This window comes from Pan troglodytes, chromosome 18 (genome assembly GCF_028858775.2).
Source record: "Pan troglodytes isolate AG18354 chromosome 18, NHGRI_mPanTro3-v2.0_pri, whole genome shotgun sequence".
NCBI lineage: Eukaryota > Metazoa > Chordata > Mammalia > Primates > Hominidae > Pan > Pan troglodytes.
The window spans coordinates 69,338,028-69,354,686 of record NC_072416.2 but is presented as its reverse complement, the minus strand read 5'-3'; the positions used below and the strand labels follow the sequence as shown (position 1 = coordinate 69,354,686).

The following is a 16,659-nucleotide window of genomic DNA, read 5'->3' as shown; positions in this document are numbered from 1 at the left end:
GCTATAGTACATAGGACCATCCTCACAACAACGAATTATCCAGTCCAAAATGTCAATAGTACTGAGGCTCAGAAACTGATACATACCAAGGTGCTCAATGAAGCATTATTTATAACAGCAAAATTCTGGAAATAATCCTCATTTCTAACAATAAAAGAATCGTTAAAAATTATTGATTATCATATGTCCACAGGATGTACTTTGCAGTCATGTTTTCAATTATAACTTGATATAGGCTCACCCTGTAATATTAAATGAAAAAAAAAGAATCAAAGCTGTGTATACATGTAATCCCAATTTTGTAACAACAAATGCATCACACACACGTCATAAACACAAACACCCCAGCCAGGTGCAGTGGCTCACGCCTGTAATCCCAGCACCTTGGGAGGCCGAGGCAGGTGGATCACCTGAGGTCTGGAGTTTGAGACCAGCCAGGCCAACATGGTGAGACCCTGTCTTTACTAAAAATACGAAAATTAGCTGGGCATGGTGGCAGGTGCCTGTAATCCCAGCTACTCGGGAGGCTGAGGCAAGAGAATTGTTTGAACCTGGGAGGCAGAGGTTGCAGAGAGCCAAGATCGCACCACTGCAATCCAGACTGGGGGACAAGAGAGAGACTTCGTCTCCCTCCACAAAAAAAAAAAAAATAAAAAATAAATAAATAAAAATACACAAACAAACACCCCAAGACAGAGGACTGTTAATAAGTAACCAAAATGGATGGATGCAGTGGCTCACACCTGTAATCCCAGCACCTTGGGAGGCCGAGGCAGGCAGATCACCTGAGGTCAGAAGTTCGAGACCAGCCTGGCCAACATGGTGAAACCCTGTCTCTACTAAAAATACAAAAATTAGCCAGGTGTGGTGGCAGACGCTTGTAATCCCAGCTGCTGGGGAAGCTGAGGCACGAGAATCATTTAAACCTGTGAGACAGAGGTTGCAGTGAGCTGAGATTATGCCACAGCACTCCAGCCTGGGCGACAGAGACATACTCCATCTCAAAAAAAAAAAAAAAAAGAAGTCACCAAAAGGCCAACAATGGTTATCTCTGGATTCGTAGATAAAAATGTTTGTTCTCTTCTTTGAACTTTTCTATATTTCTGAAATACGATAAGCATGAATTAATTTTCTGATAAAATATAATTTTTTCTCAAAACACCTCAGTGATTTGAAACATAGGCCAAACTTAACAAGATGAAATATAATTGGACTGTGCAACATTTACATATAGGTTCAAAGCATCAATTGTCAAAGGCAGGAGTAAGATGCTTTTGCTTATGACCCATTTATGTAAAAAGGGTGTGAGTCAATGGAAGCTCAAAATCAAACAGAAGAGACCGATGAGGTTGCTGAAAGAGTGATCTAAACTTAGGACACCTTAACGAAATTTTGCACCAGGATGACGCATGCAGCAGTCCTCTGTGGGGCACTCATCTGGACTGCTGAATGCAGTGGTGTGTGACGTATTTTAAGGGGGCTGTTGAAAACCTGGAGTAGGTCCAGATGGCAGCAACCAAAATAAGGAGCTTGAAATTGTGACACGTGACAAAAGGATGAAGGAAGTAGTAAGGAGCTTGAAATTGTGTCACGTGACAAAAGGATGAAGGAGGTTGGGATGTTTAGTCTGACGACAAGAACACTTAGGAGAGGTGTGAGAGCTATCTTTAAATATTTGGAGGGCTGTCATAAGGAGAGGGACATATGTGCTGTGCATGGGCCCAGACCACAGAGCTGGCACTAATCACTGATGAGAACTGATCACTTATCTTCTTTCACATAACTTCCAAACACAAAGAAAAAAAAAAAAACTCTTCTAAATCTTAGAGTTGTCCAAAAATAGAGTGGCTAACTTGGGAAGTCATCCGGTCCCGATCACTGACTTAATGATAGTGTGTCAAGGTTGTTGCCGAGAGGACGGTGGGCTGGGAAAATGAGAGAGCAGCGATGCTACTCATACATTCCTGGTGCCTATTGCTCAATGCATGAGCAAATGCAGAGGGGTCAACATTCATTGAGGGCTTTCAGTGGGCCATGGACCAGGAATGGTGCCAAATGCTTTACACGCTCTGTCCAACTTGTTCCTTATAGCCACCTTGCAAGAAAGGCACAACTCTACATTTGCCTCCTTTTCCAGATGAGGAAATACAGGGTCAGGGAAGTTTAGGGGCATGCTCAAGGTCAACAGCTAGTTAATGTATCAGATTCTATAGCAATGCCAATAATAGTAATAGTAATCATCATAACTGTAGTTGCAAATATTTGTATAATGCGTACTATGCATCAGAGTTCAAAATGCTATGCCTCTATCCTCATTTTACAGATAAGTTTTGGGTAGGTCAAGAATCTTGTCCAAGGCCAAAAATGGGTCAGTGATATGGTTTGGCTCTGTGTCCAATCCCAAACCTCATGTTGAATTGTCATCCCCATGTGTCAGGGGACGGGCCTGGTGGGAGGTGACTGGATCATGGGGGCAGATTTCCCCCTTGCTGTTCTCATGATAGCGAGTTGTCCCGAGATCTGATGGTTTAAAAGTGTGTGGCACCTCCCCCTTTTCTCGCTCTCTCTCCTGCTCCGCCATACTAAGACATGCTTGCTTTCCCTTCACCTTCCACCATGACTGTAAGTTTCCTGAGGCCTCCTAACCATGCTTCCTGTGTAGCCTGTGGAACTATGAGTCAATTAAACCTTTTTTTCCTTATAAATTACTTAGTCTTGGGTAGTTCTTTATAGCAGTGTGAGAACAGACGAATACAGCCAGATTCTGTAGTAATGCTAAAAGAGTAATAGTCATCATCATCACAACCACAGCTACAAACGCTCGTATAGTATGTACTACGTGTCAAAAAACACAATTTGGAATGCTGCACCTATACAACTTATTTACCATAACACCCTAGGAGATGTCTCTCTTATTGTCCCTATTTCATAGATGAGAAAATGTAGACTCGAGGAGGTTGAAGATCTTGCTCAAGGTCACACAGCTAATGAGCAATACACCTGGGTTTTAAAACCTGGCACTTCAGACTCCATAGCAGTATTAGTAACAATAGAACTAGGAATCCTCATCATCACTGTCATTTTCCCAGTCATAAAAATGGCACAAACACGTACACAGCCCACACTATGTGTCAGGCAAACACAGCAGACCTAGGAGGTAGTATGATGCTTAATTTTATGTGTCAGCTTGGAGAGTAGGTTTGGATGAGATTAACATGTAAATCGGTAAACTTCAGTCAGGCATGGTAGCTCACACCTGTAATCCCAACACTTTGGGAGGCTGTGGCCGGTGGATCTCTTGAACTCAGGAGTTCGAGACCAGCTTGGGTAACGTGGGGAAACCCCATTTCTACAAAAATTAGCTGGTCACGGTGGCACACACCTGTAGTCCCAGCTCCTTGAGAGGCTGAGGTGGGAGGATGGCTTGAGCCCAGGAGGTGGAGGTTGCAGTGAGCCAAGATTATACCACTGCACTCCAGCCTGGGCAACAGAGAGAGACCCTGTCTCAAAAGAAAAAAAATCTGGTGAGCTTTGAGTAAGCAGTTGTCCTCTTTAAGAGGTGGGTCTCATCCAATCAGTTGAAGGCCTGAATAGAATAGAAAGATAGGCCTCCCTGAGCAAGAGGAAATTTTTTAGCAGGTTGTCTTTGGACTTCATCTGTACTATCAACACTCCTGAGTCTTGAGCCTGCTGGCCAACCCTGCAAATTTTGGACTTCCCAGCCTCTATACTCACCCCTTGTGAACCAGTTCCTTACAATAATTCTCCTTTTCTGCCTGTACATTTCCTATTGGTTCTGTTTTTCTGCAGAACCCTAAAATAGGTAGGTACAACTATCATCCTCATTTTAATGAGAGACCCAGAGACATTCAAGAACTGGGTCAAAGTCACATGACTAATAAATGGCAGAGCCGGGATGGAAACTCCAACCACTGGGCTCTGTAGTCCGTGCTCCTACATGGCATTCTCTGGAGCTCCTTCCTCTCAACTGCTGTGTGTGTTATGATCTAGGTGACATGAAATGAGGGGATGAAAAAGGTAAACTCTCAAGGCAGGGAAGTTGCTGTTCACAGAGAAAGAATGACATCCCTGAGCTGCTCCTCCTACCAAATGGCCACTTACTCAGTCTTCCAGATAGCCCTTGCCACATTAGGACATTTCTTAATATTTGACAGATTGAAGGGTAAAAGACCCAACAACTTTTCTTCCTCCTGGTATTGTTCAATTCAACAGAGAAAGAATTTACTGAGCACCTTCCACTTTCCCATAAGTTAGAGGCAACTGTCTTGTCTCCTGACTCTTGATTCTCATTAGATAATTTGTGATTTGAATACAGAATATGTAAAATAATTCAGGCTGGGCATGATGGCTCACGCCTGTAATTCCAGCACTTTGGGAGGCTGAGGCAGGCGGATCACCTAAGGTCAGGAGTTTGATACCAGACTGGCCAACGTAGTGAAACCCTGTCTCTACTAAAAATACAAAAATTAGTTGGATGTGGTGGGGTGCACCTACAATCCCAGCTAGTCAGGGGGCTGAGGCAGGAGAAGCGCTTGAACCTGGGAGCTGCAGTGAGCACCACTGCACTCCAGCCTCGGTGACAAGAGTGAAAACTCCATCTCAAAAAGAAAAAAAAAAAAGAAAAAAAAAAGAAAAAAGAACATTTAATATAGTTCAAGTGACATATAATGATACAATGTCTCCTCAGCTTCCCCTACGTGGTGGAAATGCACAAGTACTCACGTTGTTGCCTTTTCAAAGTTTTGAAGCCTTGCCCTGATATCAGCAATTTCTATAGTAAAGTTTCTACCTTTTAGTTTACTATACCTCTCACTGATAGGAAAATCACTCTTGATATTCTCAGTTTAATTTCACTTTTGCCAGATTTCCATTAATACCGGTATCTCTTTGGACCATCCAAAGCCATCCTCCTCTGGAGGCTTATCTTTCACATAATTTCCAAACAAAAAGACAACACAGACAAAAGCTGCACAAAAACATGCCATGGGACCAGGTATTGAAAAAAAAAGACATTGAAACAGACCCAAATAGAAATACAATGGTTTTATTATATGAGCCTTCAGCAGTAAAGAAGAAAGGAAAAAGCAAGGTTAGCAAAAGAGGAAAGGAAAGCAAAATGACTAACAAACGCAAAGTGCCTAAGGAGATGGTGTTTTCTTTGTATGCATCAACATACACTCAAAGAATATTTCCCTATAAGGGTGTCATTGCCCACTCACTTCCTGTTTTCAGTTATGTGTAAGAGAAGCTTTTAACTCTATTTTCAGCCCCCCTGGGAGTTGCAAGGAAGAAGGTGTTGCTACTAAAGTAGGCAATGCTCAGCCTGAAAGTCAAGGATACCCAAGACGCATACCCATCAGCCTCCTCGTCCTGCCTGGACCAGCCCTCCCTGACCTCTTAGTGGGGGTTGGAAACTGCTGGCCCGCACTGGCCAGACCATGGGGAGAGGCTCTCAGAGGACAGTGTCTCCTTTGTTGGATGTTTTATCACAAAGAAGCTGATACCACAGGAAAAATAAATCCGGAAGCTTCTAGTCTAACCCAAACCTCAGGTGTTCTAGCAAAGACAGCAGGAGAAAAATCCCCATTGCATATCTCTATCTTGCAGTATAACCCTGAGGTCAGTGAATGTCATTGAGGAAAACCAACCTGAATGTAGAGAAAAAGCAGGGTCTCTGGCAATACAATTTAAAGGTGACAGGACACGAGGCTTTGTTTCCAGGCACAGGCTGCCTCCCTTTCTTGCGGTGGCAGCCCCTCCAGACCTGCCCCTTTATGTCCACCCCACCCTCACCCCCAACACTCTTGACTGTCCACAGGTCATCACCTATGCTGGGCCTTCCCCGTTGCTCTCAACTCACAATGGACTCTTCCTTCTCTGACCTCGGATGATTTAAGTCATCTCTACCATTCAACCTAATACCTAGTAGATACTCTTTGATATTCTTTTCCAACGGTTTCATGTACACAGGTCTTTTCTACCAAATAATATTCCATGTGCCTTGAAAGAAAGGATCTCGTCTTATACTTGTTGGGGATCCCCCACTCCACTAGATCTAGTACTTTGGTGACCTCAGCAAATTCTTGCGATAAAATGCTTGATTTTTATCACCTCCCTACCTATACTTCCAAACGGTTGCTATACTTAGGCCTTCACATTCACGCTGCACTCCTGACCAGTGAATGCAAACACACAAGGCATCATTTTGCAGAAAAATCCGGAAATGGTGGAGAAAGAAATTGTCATTTCTCAAGATTCTTGATTTGTTTCTTGAGCTAAGGGGAGGGAAATGCTTGCCAGTGTTTCCTGGCTGATTTTGGTATCATGCTGTTGGCCCTTTTGTGAGATGTGTAAAGACATTTTACTCAATCTGTGAGAAACTTTGATACAGACAGAGGAACTTGGAGACTAGCCAGGCCTCTTTTTAATAAACACAGGAGACGTGAGATGGGCAGGTCTAGGGTGATGGGAAGAGGTGATACTGAATTTCATTTCTTAGCTATATACAAGGGAATAAGATTATTCTTAAGAGGGGGGTGGGTGGTGGTGAAAACAATACCCACCATGATATTGATGGGCAGGTCTGGTTGTATAACTACTGCTGAGGTTCAGGAAGCTCCCAAGATGAGACTTCCATGTTCCAGGGCCGCTTTCCCTTTAAACAGAAGCCGGGGGGTGGGGTGGGGGTGGCGGTGGTGGTGGTTATGGTATTGTTCTGGCTTCAGTATTAATCTTGCTTTCTTCCCACTTGCACCTGCTAATGTTACCTGGCAGAGTCACAGCCATCGCTGGGCCCTTCCCCCACTCTAAGTCTATTTATTGTGGCTATTTTACCAGCTATTGGCTCAACACACTACACTCAAATATTCATCATGTAGCTCTCTGGGTAAATCGTATTTAATCAGCACAGGAGAGAAAATAGCATAATTATAGATGCCGGATGCCATTACACTCAGAAGAAATTAAACCCTGTCTCAAGCCGACCAGCGGTTGCTGTGATTGCATCACTGCTGGGGTTATGGAGAGGTTAGTGGCCATTGTGGGCCAGCAGTACCTCGTAAGGTTGCCTGACCCAGATGAGCCCTAAGGAGACCCACTCATGCACATACACATGCGCGGCATCAAATACTCATCAAACGGCGGCCAGTAAATTAATCTTTCATTGTTTGGAGAATGTGATAAATGAGAGGGATAATAAAGCCAGGTTCACGCATGGAGATGAAGGGATGGCAAATAAATGGGCCCAGAGAATTCCAGTCCTAAAAGTGGATAGAGGGAATTCCCATTCCCAATCTTTCCCAGAGCATTTCTTGCCAATAGCCAGAGTGATACCGACAATTAAGGCAAAGGAGGGTAACAACCTTTACAATGAAGCAAAAGCATCCATTTGGGTTATGAGTCCTTACAGGGAATCCTCCCAGCTACAGAGGATAAGAATGCAAATGCCAAACCAGAAGTGCACATTAGTCCTGGTCCTTGCCAGGTAGACTTGAGTGTCTCACATGCAAAAGTTTCCATGTCAGTAATGCCAGTGAGTTGTTTTGCTCAGGGAAATGGAGAAGGTGAAAAGTTGCAAAAACAAAACAAAACAGAATAAAACCCCAAACCCAACCATAATATAATATCAGAGCCCTACCTGCTGAAATGGGCTCCTGGAAAAAGCTGGAACCATGGGGTCAATTTTCTTCCAGTCATTCTCGGCCCGACCTCTTCCCACACACATCCAGGGCCACCTGCACGTGTCCAGGTACAGAATTAGAGTCACCTTTAATCTCACGACACAGCTTCTCTCCCCTGGACCTAAACCCCAGGTCAGCAACCCCATACAGTGTAGAGCACTGTTTGTAAAAATTCAAAAATGTCCAAAGATGCAATTAGGCTTTACTTATTACTATTGGGTGACTGTTTTTGCTTTTTTTTTTTTCTTTATTCCTTTTTCTTCTGCCTAATAATGCTTCTGAGGTTTGGATAAGTAACTAAGAGGAAGGAGATCTCCTTCTAGTCCATCCTGCTGCCGACAATTAAGAAACCTCAAAGTAATTTTTGAAAATGTCAGCGTCTCATTTAGCAAAAGGATCAATAATAAATGAAGCGTAATCACTGTCCTGTGCTGGTGGTACAGCTTCGCGGTGTCATTAGTAAACTAACGGTATAATATCTTTGTGTCACAGTTTAATTATATCTTGTAATTAGTTTCAGCAATGGATTGCATAGAGTCAGGCCCCCTGAGCTAAACAAAAGTTAATAGAACTTTCAGCGCCCCTGCATAAATCAATTATGAAAGTGTCCTACGTTATTTGAAGCTTGTTTGCTGTAATTTTATGCACAAAGCCCAACTGGCCCTTCTTGCTTGTGGAGGGCTATTCACCCCACCCCACACTTGTCTGCAGCTGAGCCTGCGGTCGGCCCACACGCAGCCTGGCCCACTGGTGCATTTCTCAGGACCAGCTCAGCAGTAAATACCATGGAGGGGGTGAGGTGCTGAGGGGAGGGGAGGGGAGGTGTGGGATGGGGGGCAGAGGACGCACGAGGACCGGAGCAGGTAATAGATGCGCCATGTGCAAGAAAGCAGGGAATCAAATAGGAAAAGATGTGAGGGCTTGGAAGAATGATTCTTTATGCTTCCCTGAACAAAGATGAGAAGGTTAGGAGCATCAAAGGCCAAGCAACGTTGATGAATATGGGCAGGCAGACGACGAGATACATGTCCCTTTATCATTTTATCCTTTCAACATCCCCACTCTCCCCACGTGGTTGGAATTGGAACCAGCACAGGTTACTTGGCAATAGGGGATAGGGAAGGAGAATCCACATCTTTAATTGGGTCTAATTCGGGTCCCACAGAGCTCAGAAACTGTAAAGGGCTTCCGAGCGTTGTTGAGGGCTAGCTGTGGTCACCAGGCCCAGACGGGAGAGTCATGGAGTCCCGCTGGGGGAAGCTAAGAAGAAACTCAGGGGCGGGGGGTTGGTTAAGTCCAAATGCCACCAATACGTGTGATCATCTCTTTTTGATCAGACTGTAAGGCATGGCAGAGAGTGGGGGTGGGGTCCACATTCAAAGTCCTCATCAAGTTGGCTTTGAAAGTAAGTCTAGTGCCACACTGGCCTTTCTGTTTATACAACAATTTATAGGTTTAAACGAAACCCCGCTTGAAAAAGCAGACTGAATCTTCCTATTGTGAGCACTTCAGCAAATTTAACAAAAGAAAGAGCCCAGGCGAAGAAGAAGAGAGAGGAGAGAGACAGAGAGAAAGGTCCAGTCCTCAGACTGGTGTGCTGCAATCTGGCTGGTTGCTATGGCGACGTGATGGTTTGTTCACATGGCAACATACCTTAGGTCCACTATTAAAATGATGAGAGTGAACTCGGTTGCATTAAGGAGAGTGTGCTGTATGCTAAAGCGAGTCTTTATCTCCAGAGAGAGCTGGACAGAGACTGGCATCCAGTACAAATGAGGGAGAAAAGGAGGAGGAGGTAAAGGTTGGAGGTCTGGAAGAGGGAAGAACCGCAGGGATGCAATCACTATGAAAAGAAAGACCCTCAGTTCTGTGTCTCAGTCGAGGGCCTGGGATTCAGAAGGTAGACAATGAGTTTTGTTTGACATGGAATTCATCGTTCAAATCAGCCCATCAGACTAATGACCCCTTATTTAAAAAAAAAAAAAAACATATTCCAGATGAACCTGCTGTACCTTGGCTGTAGAAAACACAACAGTGAACAAAACTCAACCCATGAGCTGTGGCTATAACCAATAGCCAAGCACGAATGCCACTTAAATAAAATACTCTAATAACCGCGAGGGTGGCAAATTACACGGCATTTATTTATTGAACATACAAGTCCATTGACAGCTACAGATCCACATCATCTCACATTAGAGCTAGTGGGGAAGATTTCCTTTGGAAATCGGGTTTCCTGTTTCCTTTAACATAGTGACAATTTTTCCTCCTACTGATGTCGAAAGGGTGGTGATATTTCAGTGGGTATTATCCCAACAGCCCTACCTATCTACCTGTGCTTGGTTTCTTTCTGCTATTTAGCAAGCACTGCTGTGGCACACATGAGACAGCCAGAAGTCTCCGGGCTCTGTCATCCCACTGAAGGCTCCCAGTGGTACTATAAACCATCTGTGGGATGTCTGAGGCCCCGAAATCCCCACACCCCTCACTCGTTTGGCCCCCTTCCCACCTCTCTATGGCTGACTGTGCTTTATTTGAAAATCTCTTTACCATAAAGTGAAGTGAAGCCTTCACACCGGCAAATGTCTCTTGAATTGGAGACATGGCAGAAGATGAGCTTGGGACTGTGATAGTTTCTGACGACAGAGATCCTACCAGCACAGGGCTCAGTTCTAACCATGAGCCACTGACTCAGTTCCTTCTTTGTGCCAATGCTGTAGATGCCTGGTGCCAACAGAGGGATCTGACCCCCAGGAGATCCTGTCGTGGCAGAAAAGGGGGAAGGCACAGTGCTCTAAGACCTGCAGAAGGAGCTGAATACTAGGACAGAGAGCAAAGCCAACTCCACTCATAAATTGCCTCCTCCACTCTCATCCCCACATTTCTCCTGAGTCTTACGTGATAGAACATTGCTCTCTAAAATTTTCTAGGGTTCTATAACACGCTCTGGCTTCCTTAGGAGTCCATGTAAGCAGTACAGGGAAGCAGGATAGCTCAGGAGGCGAGATCCTAAACTTTGCAGTAGAGACCTGCTGTCACTAGCTAGCCTGGTGACCTCTCTGAGCCCGTTTTCTGACCTGAAAAATGGGGTCACAGCAGTACCTGACCTCCTCAGGTTGTTGGGAGATTTAAATGAGGTAACAGTTATAAAGGGACATAACTCAGTCCAGGGCATGTACATTTTATGAATTATTGTTATTCCCTTTGGACCCAGCCAGTTGCAGCATACAGCATTGTTTCCATTGCAATTTTAGCAACAGACAAAAACGTGACTTTCAGATGATAAGCTCCCGAACAACAGGTCAACGGATATTCGCCTATTTTGGAAGGGTCCAGAATAGGATGCAGCTTGGACATATTTATTCCAGAACCTTCTTCTCTACATGCTACAGGCCACCAGAGAGAGGCAGGTCTGGCCTGCAGCTCAACTTGCCTTCTTCTGCTAGATGTCTTTCCTTTTGTTTTATATTTTGACTACTGACAAAACACCAGCTTTGTCCCTCTCCCCCAAAGGGTAGGCGGGTGTCTCTTCCTAAGCATGGTAAACTGTATGTAGAGAAAAAGACAGAGAGAGAGAGAGAGATTGAGAGAGAAAGAGGGAAACCTTCTGGTGCCTATCAACTTTCCATGACAGCTGCACTCATGTTCCCTCCTGAGGACCAAAATAACTACAAAGTGTATGAAATCGTTAAGCACATAAAAATCCCGGAGGTAGACGCTGAGAATAAAACTCGTGATTTCCCAACCAAAAGGCATCAAAGCCCAGCCCTCACAGTTCATTTGCTTCCCTCCGTCGATCTGACTTTGCTCAGTAAGCTGGCAACATTAGCCCTACACACAGCTTGGAGAGCAGAGGGAGGAAGGCTGGGCCCCTGACCTGCCTGGTCCACCAGTCTGGTCTGCATAATGAAGGCATGGGGGCCGTGGGGGAGCCCAGAGGCAGATGAAATCAGCCAGAAAGCAACTGAAAAGAGAGAACGCATTTGAATCTTCATGACTTTTTTTTTTTTGCAGCTTATGATATACTTTTCACACGTTTAATGGCGAGGCAGCTAGGTTTAAAGAAACTTTCCCATTTAAATGTGCCATAACAGAATAATAAGGTTATGCAGGATGTCTTGATGTATGGTCCCATCAGGTAGAATGGTGATGGAAATACGCTGTGATATTGAATCTGAATAGGACACCTAGAGAAGAATGTTTAGCTTCGGGTGTTGCAGTACAAATGCAGGAATAGCAAACATAGGAATAGCCCTTATCTTGTAGGCAGAATTGCTCTCGGTTTCCAATCTTCCCCAATAGCCCTTGGCTTGGGAAGTGTTTTTGTAGGGAGAACAGCAAACAGAAAACACTGAACTCCAAATGTGTGGTGAGAGCTATGCTGGGTGACCTAACTAGGAAACATCCAAAGACATAGACCATTATAAGGTCTGTCTCCACATTTGACCATTCCCTATTTACTGAACGCCCACTAATGTGTATAAAATCTCTTCAAGTGCATTTCAAAGTGCTAAGAAGTATAAAAAAGAGTTTCTACTTTCAAGGAGTTTATAATTTAGTTGGAAAATAAAATGGTCTAGCTGACGGTCAGCAAACTGCAGCCTGGATGGGCCCAAACTAGTCTGCCACTTGTTTTGTGTAATTAAGTCCTATTGGAATACAGTTTCAATGTGTTCAAAGACACATTGTTTACATATTGTCTATGGATGCTTTTTCCTTACAACGTTGCGGATGAAGAGCTGCAGCGGAGACCCTGTGGCCTGTTTAAAATATTTACTCTCTGGCCTTTTACCAAAAGAGTTTGCCAAGAACAAGAGTTGCTCTAGGTTGGGAAGGAGAGCGATCATCGTGGCTGGGGGTGTGGAATCATGAAGGGATAATGGAAAGGATGGCCTTTCAGGAGGGCCTGGTGGGACCTGGACAGACCCAGCAGAGTTAAGAAGGCATCCTTGGTAGGGGAAACAGTACAGGAAAAGGTGCAAAGGAAAGAGGCAGCATGACTGTTTGAGGGATGGCAAGAATAACCATCCAGCTAGGACAGCCTGTTACATTCCAAAGCAGCTGGCAGGAAGGATGGTCTGATAAGTGGGAGGAAAACCAAAAAAGTATGGGATTCCTGAAGCCAAAGGAAAAGTGGATTTTCAAGAAGTGAGGGAACAAGGGAGGTAAGCAGTGTCTGGTGCTATCATTCAGAAGAACAAGAGTGTGGAAGATAAAGGAATCGAAGGAAAATAAAGAAATGGAAGTAATAAGTATGGACCACTTGCTAGAGAAGTTGGACCAAGATATGAAAGAAGAGATGCAGGTTAATAATTTGAGTAAATGGCAAAGTCGACTGCAGAATTTGCCGGGTTAAAAGAGACTGTACATGTCTTTGGGTAAAAGAGGGCAGATAGGAAGGGGCTGATGATCTAGGAAGCTAGAAAGTCAGGGGAATGGAGGAGGAGGAGGAGGATCACTTCCAGCCTCTAAGACCAGTGAAGACTCTGAGAGAGCAAACAGACATTCTGGGTAGAGCAGTGGGTAGCTAGGCAATGTTCCCAGATGGTCTCCTTCATCTCATAAAGGATGAAAAACAAAAGTGATCAACCCATCTGGGCTTAAGAGGATTGGCAAGTGAATAAAATATCTGTTTAGGAGCCAGAAGGGCTCTTCAAGCATCAAAGAAACCTTCCATGGGAGCCATGACTGCTTACTGTGGTAACATCTCCTGGCAGAGGTCTTTGCCTTGGGCCCGAGTGTATGGTAGAGGCCATGGGATTATCTATCACATGAGTGAAAAGGAACTAGAGTAGCTGACAAGAGCCTTTGAGCTGGGCATGTAGCCAAGTGTAGCCAGACTGGACCTAGTGGACCACATGGAGAGGAATGGACTCATATTCACAGTTGCAACTGAGTCAGATAGGAGGCTTGCTGAAATTCACCTGGGATTTGTCTGTGATATTTCTGGATTGTTTTTTTTCCTAACAGTGTCATTCTTGGAGGTGAAGAGGCTTGGCCCATGTTTCAATCATCCTGAGTAAATTAGCAGTGGTATATTTTCTGTTGTAGGCTCATTGGATTGATCTTTGAGTGTGGTAGACTTGACTACAGTTAACCAATACCCATTCTCCTCTACTTCTAGACACATGAAGGGCTGTACTGCCCAGCTCCCTTGAAGTAAGGTATTCATTTTTGTGGGAAGATCATCAAGAGAGGAAGTGATATGGTAGCTTTCACAAAGCAAACTAAATAAGTAAAGTGGCCCTATGAGCTTTCTCATTACATGATGGAGAACAAGAAGAGAATGCAATGATGAAAGTGGGTTAAGAAAGCTGTCCTGGTGATTTGAGAATGGGTGTGGCATCAGCCACTACTTGCAACATGACACACAGAAGGAGAGGCCTTTGGTCAAGGGAGTATTAGGCTTCAGAAACTGTACAAATTAGTGAGGCTTCACCTGAACTCTGTGATTTCAGGTCCTCTGGCAGGAGTTATAGAACTTCTGGGGAAGATATCCATTAGGACTGGAAGGGTCAAGTTAGAATTTCTAGGCCCTGGGTGTGGAGCACAGACCTGAGAGAATAATCGTGCCTCCTGAAGTTCTCAGCCTCGGTTTTGTGACAGCCCAGAGTGCTTCCAATGATCTCAAGGGGATCAACATTTGCTCTTTTCTTGATCACTTTTATTCTAAAAATCAAGATTGGACAGGCATAAAATTAAATAACAAAAAACCTTATATTTTTGTATAGCGCTTTTGGAATTTACAAATCTCTTTTGTGTATGTTAGAGCTCATCTGACTCTTTCACAACCTCTCTGGCTGTGAAGTAGAGAATGGATGATAGGACAGAAGAAAGAACACAGGGGGCCCTGGAGTAGTCCAGGCAAGAGGCAATATGGTAGCTCAGTCCAGGATGGTGCCATGAGGATGGGGAGAGGTGGATGGTTAATGTGAGGTCAGTTCCCTCAAAATAATTAATTTATAAGTTTAACAAATATTTATGGGGCTCTACTATGGCCCAGGCATGTGGTTAGGTTCTAGGTGCTTAGAGGTGCTCTGTATTAAGATTGCCTAAAAATGGTGTGGGCAGTGCTAAGACAGATGTGTGGGTAAATAGCTATGGCACAATAAGAGAATGGCTCTAATGAATCTAAGTGCCCTAGGATCTGGGGTGAGTCTGGTGACTCTGCCTGGGGAATTTAGAGAAGCTTTCCACAGGGGAGGTGGCCAGTCCAATGACATGGATCACATCCATTCTTATTTCATATCATATGGCCATGCCTTGCTTCAAGGTAGGTGGGAAGTAGCTCTTCAAAGTGTCCAGAAGTAGAGGAGAATGGGTATTGGTGAATGATAGTCATGTCTACAACATTCAAAGATCAATCCAACAAGCCTACAACAGAAAACATACCACTGCTAATTTATCCATGACAATTAAAACATGGGCTAAGCCTTTTCACCTCCAAGAATGATACCGTTAGGAAAAAAAATATCCAGCAATATCAAAGCAATATCAAATGAGAAGTGATTTTCCTAGAAGGGAAAGGCAGAAGGGCATGCCAATTAGAAGGAGCAGCATATACAGAAATGCATGTGTCCCAGAATTATGGAGTTTGGTCTAATAATACACACAAACACACACACACACACAGACACACACACACACACACACAGGGGAGAGTGTACTGAGGAGGTCAGCTGAGTCTATATCGTGAGAGCCTCATGTGATTACACTAAGAAGGTGGCATTTGATTGCCAAGTCATGGAAGTATCATGGAGGTTTGAAGCCCATGAAAGGGATGGTCCTTTTACAGATGGAGAGATAGAAGCTCAGAGGCTGAGCGGCATGCCCATGGTCTCAAGGTCTGCAGTATTGACAAAATACTTTATCATTTATTCAATGCTACTTGGTATTTCCTAACACAGATAAATCATAAAGAACAATATATCATATGCAACGGCCATTTAAGAATTTGGAAATCTGGAAGGCAGCTAAAGGACAGACCAGAAGACACTGAACCACATACGAAAAGCCTTAAGTCCAATAACGGGCTAATGTTCAACAGTAGTAAGTTTAGAAATCCATTCTGAGCCGACTTTCCAGTTCTCAGTGCAATGCAGTGTGTGCTCATGAGTTTTAAAACTGAAGTTGTAAAGGAATGTAGTTCTGACACATACCACAAAGAGGACAAACCTTAAAAACATGATGCTAAGTGAAAGAAGCCAGACACAAAGGACCACATATTGTATGAGTCTATTTATTTGCAATGCCAAGAATAGGCAAACCTATAGAGACAGAAAGTAGTCTAGTGGTTGCCAAGGGTTGAGGGGAGGGAAGTATAGGGTGTAACTGATAATGGGGATGTGGTTTTTATTTTGGGGTGATGAAAATATTCTCAAATTAGATTAGGGTGATGGTTGCACAAACCTGTGAATATACTAAACACTCTTGAATCCTGTACTTCAAATGGATGAATTTTATGGTAAGTGAATAATATCTCAGAAAAGTTCTTAACAAAACCTGAAGCTATAGCCCCTATTTGGGTCTCCAGTGTATTTATTTAAATATTGAAACTCCCAACATCAACATACCTTGGAGGCGATGCCATCGATTCCTTTGCCAAACGCATCAAAGTCCATATTTTGACATCTTAGATAGCTCTCCACACATATTTGTGGTTCTAAAGAATATGACATAAACATTCCTGGGGATAAGATAACTCTCAGTCCTGAGGCAACCGTATCTCAAAAGGCTCTTTGAAAGGCTTTGTCTAAATAACACAAAACAGAACATTTGGCAGAAATGAAGCCCAGACAAATGGTCATGGGTCTTAAGGATCAAACTATTTTTGTTTTTATTTACTGGGAGAGTAGTATTCTGAGAAGCCTTTTGGCTTACTTGTTCTTGAGTTCTGTGTATGTTCTACATTCCTCTTATGCACGTACAACAGGGAGAAGCAATCTATGGCATGTGAGCT

At 43.8% G+C, this 16,659-nt stretch overlaps 1 long non-coding RNA gene across 1 annotated transcript in view; it reads right to left on the bottom strand.

The window, feature by feature from the left end:
• The window catches only part of LOC112205884 (uncharacterized), a 423,180-nt gene that overhangs the window by 53,525 nt on the left and 352,996 nt on the right, over positions 1–16,659 (bottom strand). Inside the window, exon 3 of the long non-coding RNA XR_002940002.2 lies at positions 7,658–7,754. This is a non-coding gene — a long non-coding RNA (uncharacterized LOC112205884). The remainder of the gene's footprint in view (positions 1–7,657; positions 7,755–16,659) is intronic.